Source organism: Euwallacea fornicatus, unplaced genomic scaffold, assembly GCF_040115645.1.
Source record: "Euwallacea fornicatus isolate EFF26 unplaced genomic scaffold, ASM4011564v1 scaffold_66, whole genome shotgun sequence".
NCBI lineage: Eukaryota > Metazoa > Arthropoda > Insecta > Coleoptera > Curculionidae > Euwallacea > Euwallacea fornicatus.
This window is the reverse complement of record NW_027096034.1, coordinates 94,717-113,595: the sequence shown is the minus strand read 5'-3', so window position 1 is coordinate 113,595 and position 18,879 is coordinate 94,717.

Genomic DNA, 18,879 nt, shown 5'->3' with positions numbered 1-18,879 from the left:
TGGACACTTTCTTTAACAAATTTGATACTCATTTGCCGAACTTATCGAGCTTCAAAATTTGAAAAGTCAAAAAAGTTCTTTGTTGAGCACGTAAAGTACTATTTTTCTTGGAAATTCAACAAGATGCAATCATGATGTGTTGTGACATCTTCAAAATCTCGTTGAGCTGATTAATTGGACACTTTCTTTAATAAATTTGATACTCATTTGCCGAACTTATCGAGCTTCAAAATTTGAAAAGTCAAAAAAGTTCTTTGTTGAGCACGTAAAGTACTATTTTTCTTGGAAATTCAACAAGATGCAATCATGATGTGTTGTGACATCTTCAAAATCTCGTTGAGCTGATTAATTGGACACTTTCTTTAACAAATTTGGTCCTCATTTGCCGAACTTATCGAGCTTCAAAATTTGAAAAGTCAAAAAAGTTGTGTCTTTGAGCACCTAAAGTACTATTCTTCTTGGAAATTCAACAAGATGCAATCATGATGTGTTGTGACATCTTTAAAACCTCATTGAGCTGATTAATTGGACACTTTCTTTAACAAATTTGGTCCTCATTTGCCGAACTTATCGAGCTTCAAAATTTGAAAAGTCAAAAAAGTTCTTTGTTGAGCACGTAAAGTACTATTTTTCTTGGAAATTCAACAAGATGCAATCATGATGTGTTGTGACATCTTCAAAATCTCGTTGAGCTGATTAATTGGACACTTTCTTTAATAAATTTGATACTCATTTGCCGAACTTATCGAGCTTCAAAATTTGAAAAGTCAAAAAAGTTCTTTGTTGAGCACGTAAAGTACTATTTTTCTTGGAAATTCAACAAGATGCAATCATGATGTGTTGTGACATCTTTAAAACCTCATTGAGCTGATTAATTGGACACTTTCTTTAACAAATTTGGTCCTCATTTGCCGAACTTATCGAGCTTCAAAATTTGAAAAGTCAAAAAAGTTCTTTGTTGAGCACGTAAAGTACTATTTTTCTTGGAAATTCAACAAGATGCAATCATGATGTGTTGTGACATCTTTAAAACCTCATTGAGCTGATTAATTGGACACTTTCTTTAACAATTTTGGTCCTCTTTTGCCGAACTTATCGAGCTTCAAAATTTGAAAAGTCAAAAAAGTTCTTTGTTGAGCACGTAAAGTACTATTTTTCTTGGAAATTCAACAAAATGCAATCATGATGTGTTGTGACATCTTCAAAATCTCGTCGAGCTGATTAATTGGACACTTTCTTTAACAAATTTGGTCCTCATTTGCCGAAATTATCGAGCTTCAAAATCTGAAAAGTCAAAAAAGTTGTGTGTTGAACACATAAAGTACCATTTTTCTTGGAAATGCAACAAGATGCAATCATGATGTGTTGTGACATCTTCAAAATCTCGTCGAGCTGATTAATTGGACACTTTCTTTAACAAATTTGGTCCTCATTTGCCGAACTTATCGAGCTTCACAGTTTGAAAAGTCAAAAAAGTTATGTGTTGAACACGTAAAGTACTATTTTTCTTGGAAATGCAACAAGATGCAATCATGATGTGTTGTGACATCTTCAAAATCTCGTCGAGCTGATTAATTGGACACTTTCTTTAACAAATTTGGTCCTCATTTGCCGAACTTATCGAGCTTCACAGTTTGAAAAGTCAAAAAAGTTATGTGTTGAACACGTAAAGTACTATTTTTCTTGGAAATTCAACAAGATGCAATCAAGATGTGTTGTGACATCTTCAAAATCTCGTCGAGCTGATTAATTGGACACTTTCTTTAACAAATTTGGTCCTCATTTGCCGAACTTATCGAGCTTCAAAATTTGAAAAGTCAAAAAAGTTGTGTCTTTGAGCACCTAAAGTACTATTTTTCTTGGAAATTCAACAAGATGCAATCATGATGTGTTGTGACATCTTTAAAACCTCATTGAGCTGATTAATTGGACACTTTCTTTAACAATTTTGGTCCTCTTTTGCCGAACTTATCGAGCTTCAAAATTTGAAAAGTCAAAAAAGTTCTTTGTTGAGCACGTAAAGTACTATTTTTCTTGGAAATTCAACAAGATGCAATCATGATGTGTTGTGACATCTTTAAACCCTCATTGAGCTGATTAATTGGACACTTTCTTTAACAATTTTGGTCCTCTTTTGCCGAACTTATCGAGCTTCAAAATTTGAAAAGTCAAAAAAGTTCTTTGTTGAGCACGTAAAGTACTATTTTTCTTGGAAATTCAACAAAATGCAATCATGATGTGTTGTGACATCTTCAAAATCTCGTCGAGCTGATTAATTGGACACTTTCTTTAACAAATTTGGTCCTCATTTGCCGAACTTATCGAGCTTCAAAATTTGAAAAGTCAAAAAAGTTCTTTGTTGAGCACGTAAAGTACTATTTTTCTTGGAAATTCAACAAGATGCAATCATGATGTGTTGTGACATCTTCAAAATCTCGTTGAGCTGATTAATTGGACACTTTCTTTAACAAATTTGATACTCATTTGCCGAACTTATCGAGCTTCAAAATTTGAAAAGTCAAAAAAGTTGTGTGTTTGAGAAATTAAAGTACTATTTTTCTTGGAAATTCAACAAGATGCAATCATGATGTGTTGTGACATCTTCAAAATCTCGTCGAGCTGATTAGTTGGACACTTTCTTTAACAAATTTGGTCCTCATTTGCCGAACTTATCGAGCTTCAAAATTTGAAAAGTCAAAAAAGTTGTGTCTTTGAGCACCTAAAGTACTATTTTTCTTGGAAATTCAACAAGATGCAATCATGATGTGTTGTAACATCTTTAAAACCTCATTGAGCTGATTAATTGGACACTTTCTTTAACAAATTTGGTCCTCATTTGCCGAACTTATCGAGCTTCAAAATTTGAAAAGTCAAAAAAGTTCTTTGTTGAGCACGTAAAGTACTATTTTTCTTGGAAATTCAACAAGATGCAATCATGATGTGTTGTGACATCTTTAAAACCTCATTGAGCTGATTAATTGGACACTTTCTTTAACAATTTTGGTCCTCATTTGCCGAAATTATCGAGCTTCAAAATCTGAAAAGTCAAAAAAGTTGTGTGTTGAACACATAAAGTACTATTTTTCTTGGAAATTCAACAAGATGCAATCATGATGTGTTGTGACATCTTTAAAACCTCATTGAGCTGATTAATTGGACACTTTCTTTAACAATTTTGGTCCTCATTTGCCGAACTTATCGAGCTTCAAAATTTGAAAAGTCAAAAAAGTTGTGTGTTGAACACGTAAAGTACTATTTTTCTTGGAAATTCAACAAGATGCAATCATGATGTGTTGTGACATCTTCAAAATCTCGTCGAGCTGATTAATTGGACACTTTCTTTAACAAATTTGGTCCTCATTTGCCGAACTTATCGAGCTTCAAAATTTGAAAAGTCAAAAAAGTTGTGTCTTTGAGCACCTAAAGTACTATTTTTCTTGGAAATTCAACAAGATGCAATCATGATGTGTTGTGACATCTTTAAAACCTCATTGAGCTGATTAATTGGACACTTTCTTTAACAAATTTGGTCCTCATTTGCCGAACTTATCGAGCTTCAAAATTTGAAAAGTCAAAAAAGTTCTTTGTTGAGCACGTAAAGTACTATTTTTCTTGGAAATTCAACAAAATGCAATCATGATGTGTTGTGACATCTTCAAAATCTCGTCGAGCTGATTAATTGGACACTTTCTTTAACAAATTTGATACTCATTTGCCGAACTTATCGAGCTTCAAAATTTGAAAAGTCAAAAAAGTTCTTTGTTGAGCACGTAAAGTACTATTTTTCTTGGAAATTCAACAAGATGCAATCATGATGTGTTGTGACATCTTCAAAATCTCGTTGAGCTGATTAATTGGACACTTTCTTTAACAAATTTGATACTCATTTGCCGAACTTATCGAGCTTCAAAATTTGAAAAGTCAAAAAAGTTCTTTGTTGAGCACGTAAAGTACTATTTTTCTTGGAAATTCAACAAGATGCAATCATGATGTGTTGTGACATCTTCAAAATCTCGTCGAGCTGATTAATTGGACACTTTCTTTAACAAATTTGGTCCTCATTTGCCGAACTTATCGAGCTTCAAAATTTGAAAAGTCAAAAAAGTTGTGTGTTGAACACGTAAAGTACTATTTTTCTTGGAAATTCAACAAGATGCAATCATGATGTGTTGTGACATCTTCAAAATCTCGTCGAGCTGATTAATTGGACACTTTCTTTAACAAATTTGGTCCTCATTTGCCGAACTTATCGAGCTTCAAAATTTGAAAAGTCAAAAAAGTTGTGTCTTTGAGCACCTAAAGTACTATTTTTCTTGGAAATTCAACAAGATGCAATCATGATGTGTTGTGACATCTTTAAAACCTCATTGAGCTGATTAATTGGACACTTTCTTTAACAAATTTGGTCCTCATTTGCCGAACTTATCGAGCTTCAAAATTTGAAAAGTCAAAAAAGTTCTTTGTTGAGCACGTAAAGTACTATTTTTCTTGGAAATTCAACAAGATGCAATCATGATGTGTTGTGACATCTTTAAAACCTCATTGAGCTGATTAATTGGACACTTTCTTTAACAATTTTGGTCCTCTTTTGCCGAACTTATCGAGCTTCAAAATTTGAAAAGTCAAAAAAGTTCTTTGTTGAGCACGTAAAGTACTATTTTTCTTGGAAATTCAACAAAATGCAATCATGATGTGTTGTGACATCTTCAAAATCTCGTCGAGCTGATTAATTGGACACTTTCTTTAACAAATTTGGTCCTCATTTGCCGAAATTATCGAGCTTCAAAATCTGAAAAGTCAAAAAAGTTGTGTGTTGAACACATAAAGTACCATTTTTCTTGGAAATGCAACAAGATGCAATCATGATGTGTTGTGACATCTTCAAAATCTCGTCGAGCTGATTAATTGGACACTTTCTTTAACAAATTTGGTCCTCATTTGCCGAACTTATCGAGCTACACAGTTTGAAAAGTCAAAAAAGTTATGTGTTGAACACGTAAAGTACTATTTTTCTTGGAAATGCAACAAGATGCAATCATGATGTGTTGTGACATTTTCAAAATCTCGTCGAGCTGATTAATTGGACACTTTCTTTAACAAATTTGGTCCTCATTTGCCGAACTTATCGAGCTTCACAGTTTGAAAAGTCAAAAAAGTTATGTGTTGAACACGTAAAGTACTATTTTTCTTGGAAATTCAACAAGATGCAATCATGATGTGTTGTGACATCTTCAAAATCTCGTCGAGCTGATTAATTGGACACTTTCTTTAACAAATTTGGTCCTCATTTGCCGAACTTATCGAGCTTCAAAATTTGAAAAGTCAAAAAAGTTGTGTCTTTGAGCACCTAAAGTACTATTTTTCTTGGAAATTCAACAAGATGCAATCATGATGTGTTGTGACATCTTTAAAACCTCATTGAGCTGATTAATTGGACACTTTCTTTAACAATTTTGGTCCTCTTTTGCCGAACTTATCGAGCTTCAAAATTTGAAAAGTCAAAAAAGTTCTTTGTTGAGCACGTAAAGTACTATTTTTCTTGGAAATTCAACAAGATGCAATCATGATGTGTTGTGACATCTTTAAAACCTCATTGAGCTGATTAATTGGACACTTTCTTTAACAATTTTGGTCCTCTTTTGCCGAACTTATCGAGCTTCAAAATTTGAAAAGTCAAAAAAGTTCTTTGTTGAGCACGTAAAGTACTATTTTTCTTGGAAATTCAACAAAATGCAATCATGATGTGTTGTGACATCTTCAAAATCTCGTCGAGCTGATTAATTGGACACTTTCTTTAACAAATTTGGTCCTCATTTGCCGAACTTATCGAGCTTCAAAATTTGAAAAGTCAAAAAAGTTCTTTGTTGAGCACGTAAAGTACTATTTTTCTTGGAAATTCAACAAGATGCAATCATGATGTGTTGTGACATCTTCAAAATCTCGTTGAGCTGATTAATTGGACACTTTCTTTAACAAATTTGATACTCATTTGCCGAACTTATCGAGCTTCAAAATTTGAAAAGTCAAAAAAGTTGTGTGTTTGAGAAATTAAAGTACTATTTTTCTTGGAAATTCAACAAGATGCAATCATGATGTGTTGTGACATCTTCAAAATCTCGTCGAGCTGATTAGTTGGACACTTTCTTTAACAAATTTGGTCCTCATTTGCCGAACTTATCGAGCTTCAAAATTTGAAAAGTCAAAAAAGTTGTGTCTTTGAGCACCTAAAGTACTATTTTTCTTGGAAATTCAACAAGATGCAATCATGATGTGTTGTGACATCTTTAAAACCTCATTGAGCTGATTAATTGGACACTTTCTTTAACAAATTTGGTCCTCATTTGCCGAACTTATCGAGCTTCAAAATCTGAAAAGTCAAAAAAGTTGTGTGTTGAACACATAAAGTACCATTTTTCTTGGAAATGCAACAAGATGCAATCATGATGTGTTGTGACATCTTCAAAATCTCGTCGAGCTGATTAATTGGACACTTTCTTTAACAATTTTGGTCCTCATTTGCCGAACTTATCGAGCTTCAAAATTTGAAAAGTCAAAAAAGTTCTTTGTTGAGCACGTAAAGTACTATTTTTCTTGGAAATTCAACAAGATGCAATCATGATGTGTTGTGACATCTTTAAAACCTCATTGAGCTGATTAATTGGACACTTTCTTTAACAATTTTGGTCCTCATTTGCCGAACTTATCGAGCTTCAAAATTTGAAAAGTCAAAAAAGTTCTTTGTTGAGCACGTAAAGTACTATTTTTCTTGGAAATTCAACAAGATGCAATCATGATGTGTTGTGACATCTTCAAAATCTCGTCGAGCTGATTAATTGGACACTTTGTTTAACAAATTTGGTCCTCATTTGCCGAAATTATCGAGCTTCAAAATCTGAAAAGTCAAAAAAGTTGTGTGTTGAACACATAAAGTACCATTTTTCATGGAAATGCAACAAGATGCAATCATGATGTGTTGTGACATCTTCAAAATCTCGTCGAGCTGATTAATTGGACACTTTCTTTAACAAATTTGTTCCTCATTTGCCGAAGTTATCGAGCTTCACAGTTTGAAAAGTCAAAAAATTTGTGTGTTGAACACGTAAAGTACTATTTTTCTTGGAAATTTAACAAGATGCAATCATGATGTGTTGTGACATCTTCAAAATCTCGTCGAGCTGATTAATTGGACACTTTCTTTAACAAATTTGGTCCTCATTTGCCGAAGTTATCGAGCTTCACAGTTTGAAAAGTCAAAAAAGTTGTGTGTTGAACACATAAAGTACCATTTTTCTTGGAAATGCAACAAGATGCAATCATGATGTGTTGTGACATCTTCAAAATCTCGATGAGCTGATTAATTGGACACTTTGTTTAACAAATTTGGTCCTCATTTGCCGAACTTATCGAGCTTCAAAATCTGAAAAGTCAAAAAAGATGTGTGTTTGAGAAATTAAAGTACTATTTTTCTTGGAAATGCAAAAAGATGCAATCATGATGTGTTGTGACATCTTCAAAATCTCGTCGAGCTGATTAATTGGACACTTTCTTTAACAAATTTGATACTCATTTGCCGAAGTTATAGAGCTTCAAATTTTGAAAAGTCTCAAAAGTTGTGTCTTTGAGCACCTAAAGTACTATTTTTCTTGGAAATTCAACAAGATGCAATCATGATGTGTTGTGACATCTTTAAAACCTCATTGAGCTGATTAATTGGACACTTTCTTTAACAAATTTGGTCCTCATTTGCCGAACTTATCGAGCTTCAAAATTTGAAAAGTCAAAAAAGTTCTTTGTTGAGCACGTAAAGTACTATTTTCTTGGAAATTCAACAAGATGCAATCATGATGTGTTGTGACATCTTCAAAATCTCGTCGAGCTGATTAATTGGACACTTTGTTTAACAAATTTGGTCCTCATTTGCCGAACTTATCGAGCTTCAAAATTTGAAAAGTCAAAAAAGTTGTGTCTTTGAGCACCTAAAGTACTATTTTTCTTGGAAATTCAACAAGATGCAATCATGATGTGTTGTGACATCTTTAAAACCTCATTGAGCTGATTAATTGGACACTTTCTTTAACAAATTTGGTCCTCATTTGCCGAACTTATCGAGCTTCAAAATTTGAAAAGTCAAAAAAGTTCTTTGTTGAGCACGTAAAGTAATATTTTTCTTGGAAATTCAGCAAAATGCAATCATGATGTGTTGTGACATCTTTAAAACCTCATTGAGCTGATTAATTGGACACTTTCTTTAACAAATTTGGTCCTCATTTGCCGAACTTATCGAGCTTCAAAATTTGAAAAGTCAAAAAAGTTCTTTGTTGAGCACATAAAGTACTATTTTCTTGGAAATTCAACAAGATGCAATCATGATGTGTTGTGACATCTTCAAAATCTCGTCGAGCTGATTAATTGGACACTTTCTTTAACAAATTTGGTCCTCATTTGCCGAACTTATCGAGCTTCAAAATTTGAAAAGTCAAAAAAGTTCTTTGTTGAGCACGTAAAGTACTATTTTTCTTGGAAATTCAACAAGATGCAATCATGATGTGTTGTGACATCTTTAAAACCTCATTGAGCTGATTAATTGGACACTTTCTTTAACAAATTTGGTCCTCATTTGCCGAACTTATCGAGCTTCAAAATTTGAAAAGTCAAAAAAGTTCTTTGTTGAGCACGTAAAGTACTATTTTCTTGGAAATTCAACAAGATGCAATCATGATGTGTTGTGACATCTTCAAAATCTCGTCGAGCTGATTAATTGGACACTTTGTTTAACAAATTTGGTCCTCATTTGCCGAAGTTATAGAGCTTCAAATTTTGAAAAGTCAAAAAAGTTCTTTGTTGAGCACGTAAAGTACTATTTTTCTTGGAAATTCAACAAAATGCAATCATGATGTGTTGTGACATCTTCAAAATCTCGTCGAGCTGATTAATTGGACACTTTCTTTAACAAATTTGGTCCTCATTTGCCGAACTTATCGAGCTTCAAAATTTGAAAAGTCAAAAAAGTTGTGTCTTTGAGCACCTAAAGTACTATTTTTCTTGGAAATTCAACAAGATGCAATCATGATGTGTTGTGACATCTTTAAAACCTCATTGAGCTGATTAATTGGACACTTTCTTTAACAAATTTGGTCCTCATTTGCCGAACTTATCGAGCTTCAAAATTTGAAAAGTCAAAAAAGTTCTTTGTTGAGCACGTAAAGTACTATTTTTCTTGGAAATTCAGCAAAATGCAATCATGATGTGTTGTGACATCTTCAAAATCTCGTCGAGCTGATTAATTGGACACTTTCTTTAACAAATTTGATACTCATTTGCCGAAGTTATAGAGCTTCAAATTTTGAAAAGTCTCAAAAGTTGTGTGTTTGAGCACTTAAAGTACTATTTTTCTTGGAAATTCAACATCATGCAATCATGATGTGTTGTGACATCTTCAAAATCTCGTCGAGCTGATTAATTGGACACTTTCTTTAACAAATTTGATACTCATTTGCCGAAATTATCGAGCTTCAAAATCTGAAAAGTCAAAAAAGTTGTGTGTTGAACACATAAAGTACCATTTTTCTTGGAAATGCAACAAGATGCAATCATGATGTGTTGTGACATCTTCAAAATCTCGATGAGCTGATTAATTGGACACTTTGTTTAACAAATTTGGTCCTCATTTGCCGAACTTATCGAGCTTCAAAATCTGAAAAGTCAAAAAAGATGTGTGTTTGAGAAATTAAAGTACTATTTTTCTTGGAAATGCAACAAGATGCAATCATGATGTGTTGTGACATCTTCAAAATCTCGTCGAGCTGATTAATTGGACACTTTCTTTAACAAATTTGATACTCATTTGCCGAAGTTATAGAGCTTCAAATTTTGAAAAGTCTCAAAAGTTGTGTGTTTGAGCACTTAAAGTACTATTTTTCTTGGAAATTCAACATCATGCAATCATGATGTGTTGTGACATCTTCAAAATCTCGTCGAGCTGATTAATTGGACACTTTCTTTAACAAATTTGATACTCATTTGCCGAAATTATCGAGCTTCAAAATCTGAAAAGTCAAGAAAGTTGTGTGTTGAACACATAAAGTACTATTTTTCTTGGAAATTCAACAAAATGCAATCATGATGTGTTGTGACATCTTCAAAATCTCGTCGAGCTGATTAATTGGACACTTTCTTTAACAAATTTGGTCCTCATTTGCCGAACTTATCGAGCTTCAAAATTTGAAAAGTCAAAAAAGTTCTTTGTTGAGCACGTAAAGTACTATTTTCTTGGAAATTCAACAAGATGCAATCATGATGTGTTGTGACATCTTCAAAATCTCGTCGAGCTGATTAATTGGACACTTTGTTTAACAAATTTGGTCCTCATTTGCCGAACTTATCGAGCTTCAAAATTTGAAAAGTCAAAAAAGTTGTGTCTTTGAGCACCTAAAGTACTATTTTTCTTGGAAATTCAACAAGATGCAATCATGATGTGTTGTGACATCTTTAAAACCTCATTGAGCTGATTAATTGGACACTTTCTTTAACAAATTTGGTCCTCATTTGCCGAACTTATCGAGCTTCAAAATTTGAAAAGTCAAAAAAGTTCTTTGTTGAGCACATAAAGTACTATTTTCTTGGAAATTCAACAAGATGCAATCATGATGTGTTGTGACATCTTTAAAACCTCATTGAGCTGATTAATTGGACACTTTCTTTAACAAATTTGGTCCTCATTTGCCGAACTTATCGAGCTTCAAAATTTGAAAAGTCAAAAAAGTTGTGTGTTGAACACATAAAGTACCGTTTTTCTTGGAAATGCAACAAGATGCAATCATGATGTGTTGTGACATCTTCAAAATCTCGTCGAGCTGATTAATTGGACACTTTCTTTAACAAATTTGATACTCATTTGCCGAAGTTATAGAGCTTCAAATTTTGAAAAGTCTCAAAAGTTGTGTGTTTGAGCACTTAAAGTACTATTTTTCTTGGAAATTCAACATCATGCAATCATGATGTGTTGTGACATCTTCAAAATCTCGTTGAGCTGATTAATTGGACACTTTCTTTAACAAATTTGGTCCTCATTTGCCGAACTTATCGAGCTTCAAAATTTGAAAAGTCAAAAATGTTCTTTGTTGAGCACGTAAAGTACTATTTTTCTTGGAAATTCAACAAGATGCAATCATGATGTGTTGTGACATCTTTAAAACCTCATTGAGCTGATTAATTGGACACTTTCTTTAACAAATTTGGTCCTCATTTGCCGAACTTATCGAGCTTCAAAATTTGAAATGTCAAAAAAGTTCTTTGTTGAGCACCTAAAGTACTATTTTTCTTGGAAATTCAACAAGATGCAATCATGATGTGTTGTGACATCTTTAAAACCTCATTGAGCTGATTAATTGGACACTTTCTTTAACAAATTTGGTCCTCATTTGCCGAACTTATCGAGCTTCAAAATTTGAAAAGTCAAAAAAGTTCTTTGTTGAGCACGTAAAGTAGTATTTTTCTTGGAAATTCAGCAAAATGCAATCATGATGTGTTGTGACATCGTTAAAACCTCATTGAGCTGATTAATTGGACACTTTCTTTAACAAATTTGGTCCTCATTTGCCGAACTTATCGAGCTTCAAAATTTGAAAAGTCAAAAAAGTTCTTTGTTGAGCACGTAAAGTACTATTTTTCTTGGAAATTCAACAAGATGCAATCATGATGTGTTGTGACATCTTCAAAATCTCGTCGAGCTGATTAATTGGACACTTTGTTTAACAAATTTGGTCCTCATTTGCCGAACTTATAGAGCTTCAAAATCTGAAAAGTCAAAAAAGTTGTGTGTTGAACACATAAAGTACCATTTTTCTTGGAAATGCAACAAGATGCAATCATGATGTGTTGTGACATCTTCAAAATCTCGTCGAGCTTATTAATTGGACACTTTCTTTAACAAATTTGATACTCATTTGCCGAAGTTATAGAGCTTCAAATTTTGAAAAGTCTCAAAAGTTGTGTGTTTGAGCACTTAAAGTACTATTTTTCTTGGAAATTCAACATCATGCAATCATGATGTGTTGTGACATCTTCAAAATCTCGTCGAGCTGATTAATTGGACACTTTGTTTAACAAATTTGGTCCTCATTTGCCGAACTTATCGAGCTTCAAAATCTGAAAAGTCAAAAAAGTTGTGTGTTGAACACATAAAGTACCGTTTTTCTTGGAAATGCAACAAGATGCAATCATGATGTGTTGTGACATCTTCAAAATCTCGTCGAGCTGATTAATTGGACACTTTCTTTAACAAATTTGATACTCATTTGCCGAAGTTATAGAGCTTCAAATTTTGAAAAGTCTCAAAAGTTGTGTGTTTGAGCACTTAAAGTACTATTTTTCTTGGAAATTCAACATCATGCAATCATGATGTGTTGTGACATCTTCAAAATCTCGTCGAGCTGATTAATTGGACACTTTCTTTAACAAATTTGATACTCATTTGCCGAAGTTATAGAGCTTCAAATTTTGAAAAGTCTCAAAAGTTGTGTGTTTGAGCACTTAAAGTACTATTTTTCTTGGAAATTCAACATCATGCAATCATGATGTGTTGTGACATCTTCAAAATCTCGTCGAGCTGATTAATTGGACACTTTCTTTAACAAATTTGGTCCTCATTTGCCGAACTTATCGAGCTTCAAAATTTGAAAAGTCAAAAAAGTTGTGTCTTTGAGCACCTAAAGTACTATTTTTCTTGGAAATTCAACAAGATGCAATCATGATGTGTTGTGACATCTTTAAAACCTCATTGAGCTGATTAATTGGACACTTTCTTTAACAAATTTGGTCCTCATTTGCCGAACTTATCGAGCTTCAAAATTTGAAAAGTCAAAAAAGTTGTGTCTTTGAGCACCTAAAGTACTATTTTTCTTGGAAATTCAACAAGATGCAATCATGATGTGTTGTGACATCTTTAAAACCTCATTGAGCTGATTAATTGGACACTTTCTTTAACAAATTTGGTCCTCATTTGCCGAACTTATCGAGCTTCAAAATTTGAAAAGTCAAAAAAGTTGTGTCTTTGAGCACCTAAAGTACTATTTTTCTTGGAAATTCAACAAGATGCAATCATGATGTGTTGTGACATCTTTAAAACCTCATTGAGCTGATTAATTGGACACTTTCTTTAACAAATTTGGTCCTCATTTGCCGAACTTATCGAGCTTCAAAATTTGAAAAGTCAAAAAAGTTCTTTGTTGAGCACGTAAAGTACTATTTTTCTTGGAAATTCAACAAGATGCAATCATGATGTGTTGTGACATCTTCAAAATCTCGTTGAGCTGATTAATTGGACACTTTCTTTAACAAATTTGGTCCTCATTTGCCGAACTTATCGAGCTTCAAAATTTGAAAAGTCAAAAAAGTTCTTTGTTGAGCACGTAAAGTACTATTTTTCTTGGAAATTCAACAAGATGCAATCATGATGTGTTGTGACATCTTCAAAATCTCGTTGAGCTGATTAATTGGACACTTTCTTTAACAAATTTGATACTCATTTGCCGAACTTATCGAGCTTCAAAATTTGAAAAGTCAAAAAAGTTGTGTGTTGAACACATAAAGTACCATTTTTCTTGGAAATGCAACAAGATGCAATCATGATGTGTTGTGACATCTTCAAAATCTCGTTGAGCTGATTAATTGGACACTTTCTTTAACAAATTTGATACTCATTTGCCGAACTTATCGAGCTTCAAAATCTGAAAAGTCAAAAAAGTTGTGTGTTGAACACATAAAGTACCATTTTTCTTGGAAATGCAACAAGATGCAATCATGATGTGTTGTGACATCTTCAAAATCTCGTTGAGCTGATTAATTGGACACTTTCTTTAACAAATTTGATACTCATTTGCCGAACTTATCGAGCTTCAAAATTTGAAAAGTCAAAAAAGTTGTGTGTTGAACACATAAAGTACCATTTTTCTTGGAAATGCAACAAGATGCAATCATGATGTGTTGTGACATCTTCAAAATCTCGTTGAGCTGATTAATTGGACACTTTCTTTAACAAATTTGATACTCATTTGCCGAACTTATCGAGCTTCAAAATCTGAAAAGTCAAAAAAGTTGTGTGTTGAACACATAAAGTACCATTTTTCTTGGAAATGCAACAAGATGCAATCATGATGTGTTGTGACATCTTCAAAATCTCGATGAGCTGATTAATTGGACACTTTGTTTAACAAATTTGGTCCTCATTTGCCGAAATTATCGAGCTTCAAAATCTGAAAAGTCAAAAAAGTTGTGTGTTGAACACATAAAGTACCATTTTTCTTGGAAATTCAACAAGATGCAATCATGATGTGTTGTGACATCTTCAAAATCTCGTCGAGCTGATTAATTGGACACTTTGTTTAACAAATTTGGTCCTCATTTGCCGAACTTATCGAGCTTCAAAATTTGAAAAGTCAAAAAAGTTGTGTCTTTGAGCACCTAAAGTACTATTTTTCTTGGAAATTCAACAAGATGCAATCATGATGTGTTGTGACATCTTTAAAACCTCATTGAGCTGATTAATTGGACACTTTCTTTAACAAATTTGGTCCTCATTTGCCGAACTTATCGAGCTTCAAAATTTGAAAAGTCAAAAAAGTTCTTTGTTGAGCACGTAAAGTAATATTTTTCTTGGAAATTCAGCAAAATGCAATCATGATGTGTTGTGACATCTTTAAAACCTCATTGAGCTGATTAATTGGACACTTTCTTTAACAAATTTGGTCCTCATTTGCCGAACTTATCGAGCTTCAAAATTTGAAAAGTCAAAAAAGTTCTTTGTTGAGCACATAAAGTACTATTTTCTTGGAAATTCAACAAGATGCAATCATGATGTGTTGTGACATCTTCAAAATCTCGTCGAGCTGATTAATTGGACACTTTCTTTAACAAATTTGGTCCTCATTTGCCGAACTTATCGAGCTTCAAAATTTGAAAAGTCAAAAAAGTTCTTTGTTGAGCACGTAAAGTACTATTTTTCTTGGAAATTCAACAAGATGCAATCATGATGTGTTGTGACATCTTTAAAACCTCATTGAGCTGATTAATTGGACACTTTCTTTAACAAATTTGGTCCTCATTTGCCGAACTTATCGAGCTTCAAAATTTGAAAAGTCAAAAAAGTTCTTTGTTGAGCACGTAAAGTACTATTTTCTTGGAAATTCAACAAGATGCAATCATGATGTGTTGTGACATCTTCAAAATCTCGTCGAGCTGATTAATTGGACACTTTGTTTAACAAATTTGGTCCTCATTTGCCGAAGTTATAGAGCTTCAAATTTTGAAAAGTCAAAAAAGTTCTTTGTTGAGCACGTAAAGTACTATTTTTCTTGGAAATTCAACAAAATGCAATCATGATGTGTTGTGACATCTTCAAAATCTCGTCGAGCTGATTAATTGGACACTTTCTTTAACAAATTTGGTCCTCATTTGCCGAACTTATCGAGCTTCAAAATTTGAAAAGTCAAAAAAGTTGTGTCTTTGAGCACCTAAAGTACTATTTTTCTTGGAAATTCAACAAGATGCAATCATGATGTGTTGTGACATCTTTAAAACCTCATTGAGCTGATTAATTGGACACTTTCTTTAACAAATTTGGTCCTCATTTGCCGAACTTATCGAGCTTCAAAATTTGAAAAGTCAAAAAAGTTCTTTGTTGAGCACGTAAAGTACTATTTTTCTTGGAAATTCAGCAAAATGCAATCATGATGTGTTGTGACATCTTCAAAATCTCGTCGAGCTGATTAATTGGACACTTTCTTTAACAAATTTGATACTCATTTGCCGAAGTTATAGAGCTTCAAATTTTGAAAAGTCTCAAAAGTTGTGTGTTTGAGCACTTAAAGTACTATTTTTCTTGGAAATTCAACATCATGCAATCATGATGTGTTGTGACATCTTCAAAATCTCGTCGAGCTGATTAATTGGACACTTTCTTTAACAAATTTGATACTCATTTGCCGAAATTATCGAGCTTCAAAATCTGAAAAGTCAAAAAAGTTGTGTGTTGAACACATAAAGTACCATTTTTCTTGGAAATGCAACAAGATGCAATCATGATGTGTTGTGACATCTTCAAAATCTCGATGAGCTGATTAATTGGACACTTTGTTTAACAAATTTGGTCCTCATTTGCCGAACTTATCGAGCTTCAAAATCTGAAAAGTCAAAAAAGATGTGTGTTTGAGAAATTAAAGTACTATTTTTCTTGGAAATGCAACAAGATGCAATCATGATGTGTTGTGACATCTTCAAAATCTCGTCGAGCTGATTAATTGGACACTTTCTTTAACAAATTTGATACTCATTTGCCGAAGTTATAGAGCTTCAAATTTTGAAAAGTCTCAAAAGTTGTGTGTTTGAGCACTTAAAGTACTATTTTTCTTGGAAATTCAACATCATGCAATCATGATGTGTTGTGACATCTTCAAAATCTCGTCGAGCTGATTAATTGGACACTTTCTTTAACAAATTTGATACTCATTTGCCGAAATTATCGAGCTTCAAAATCTGAAAAGTCAAGAAAGTTGTGTGTTGAACACATAAAGTACTATTTTTCTTGGAAATTCAACAAAATGCAATCATGATGTGTTGTGACATCTTCAAAATCTCGTCGAGCTGATTAATTGGACACTTTCTTTAACAAATTTGGTCCTCATTTGCCGAACTTATCGAGCTTCAAAATTTGAAAAGTCAAAAAAGTTCTTTGTTGAGCACGTAAAGTACTATTTTCTTGGAAATTCAACAAGATGCAATCATGATGTGTTGTGACATCTTCAAAATCTCGTCGAGCTGATTAATTGGACACTTTGTTTAACAAATTTGGTCCTCATTTGCCGAACTTATCGAGCTTCAAAATTTGAAAAGTCAAAAAAGTTGTGTCTTTGAGCACCTAAAGTACTATTTTTCTTGGAAATTCAACAAGATGCAATCATGATGTGTTGTGACATCTTTAAAACCTCATTGAGCTGATTAATTGGACACTTTCTTTAACAAATTTGGTCCTCATTTGCCGAACTTATCGAGCTTCAAAATTTGAAAAGTCAAAAAAGTTCTTTGTTGAGCACATAAAGTACTATTTTCTTGGAAATTCAACAAGATGCAATCATGATGTGTTGTGACATCTTTAAAACCTCATTGAGCTGATTAATTGGACACTTTCTTTAACAAATTTGGTCCTCATTTGCCGAACTTATCGAGCTTCAAAATTTGAAAAGTCAAAAAAGTTGTGTGTTGAACACATAAAGTACCGTTTTTCTTGGAAATGCAACAAGATGCAATCATGATGTGTTGTGACATCTTCAAAATCTCGTCGAGCTGATTAATTGGACACTTTCTTTAACAAATTTGATACTCATTTGCCGAAGTTATAGAGCTTCAAATTTTGAAAAGTCTCAAAAGTTGTGTGTTTGAGCACTTAAAGTACTATTTTTCTTGGAAATTCAACATCATGCAATCATGATGTGTTGTGACATCTTCAAAATCTCGTTGAGCTGATTAATTGGACACTTTCTTTAACAAATTTGGTCCTCATTTGCCGAACTTATCGAGCTTCAAAATTTGAAAAGTCAAAAATGTTCTTTGTTGAGCACGTAAAGTACTATTTTTCTTGGAAATTCAACAAGATGCAATCATGATGTGTTGTGACATCTTTAAAACCTCATTGAGCTGATTAATTGGACACTTTCTTTAACAAATTTGGTCCTCATTTGCCGAACTTATCGAGCTTCAAAATTTGAAATGTCAAAAAAGTTCTTTGTTGAGCACCTAAAGTACTATTTTTCTTGGAAATTCAACAAGATGCAATCATGATGTGTTGTGACATCTTTAAAACCTCATTGAGCTGATTAATTGGACACTTTCTTTAACAAATTTGGTCCTCATTTGCCGAACTTATCGAGCTTCAAAATTTGAAAAGTCAAAAAAGTTCTTTGTTGAGCACGTAAAGTAGTATTTTTCTTGGAAATTCAGCAAAATGCAATCATGATGTGTTGTGACATCGTTAAAACCTCATTGAGCTGATTAATTGGACACTTTCTTTAACAAATTTGGTCCTCATTTGCCGAACTTATCGAGCTTCAAAATTTGAAAAGTCAAAAAAGTTCTTTGTTGAGCACGTAAAGTACTATTTTTCTTGGAAATTCAACAAGATGCAATCATGATGTGTTGTGACATCTTCAAAATCTCGTCGAGCTGATTAATTGGACACTTTGTTTAACAAATTTGGTCCTCATTTGCCGAACTTATAGAGCTTCAAAATCTGAAAAGTCAAAAAAGTTGTGTGTTGAACACATAAAGTACCATTTTTCTTGGAAATGCAACAAGATGCAATCATGATGTGTTGTGACATCTTCAAAATCTCGTCGAGCTTATTAATTGGACACTTTCTTTAACAAATTTGATACTCATTTGCCGAAGTTATAGAGCTTCAAATTTTGAAAAGTCTCAAAAGTTGTGTGTTTGAGCACTTAAAGTACTATTTTTCTTGGAAATTCAACATCATGCAATCATGATGTGTTGTGACATCTTCAAAATCTCGTCGAGCTGATTAATTGGACACTTTGTTTAACAAATTTGGTCCTCATTTGCCGAACTTATCGAGCTTCAAAATCTGAAAAGTCAAAAAAGTTGTGTGTTGAACACATAAAGTACCGTTTTTCTTGGAAATGCAACAAGATGCAATCATGATGTGTTGTGACATCTTCAAAATCTCGTCGAGCTGATTAATTGGACACTTTCTTTAACAAATTTGATACTCATTTGCCGAAGTTATAGAGCTTCAAATTTTGAAAAGTCTCAAAAGTTGTGTGTTTGAGCACTTAAAGTACTATTTTTCTTGGAAATTCAACATCATGCAAT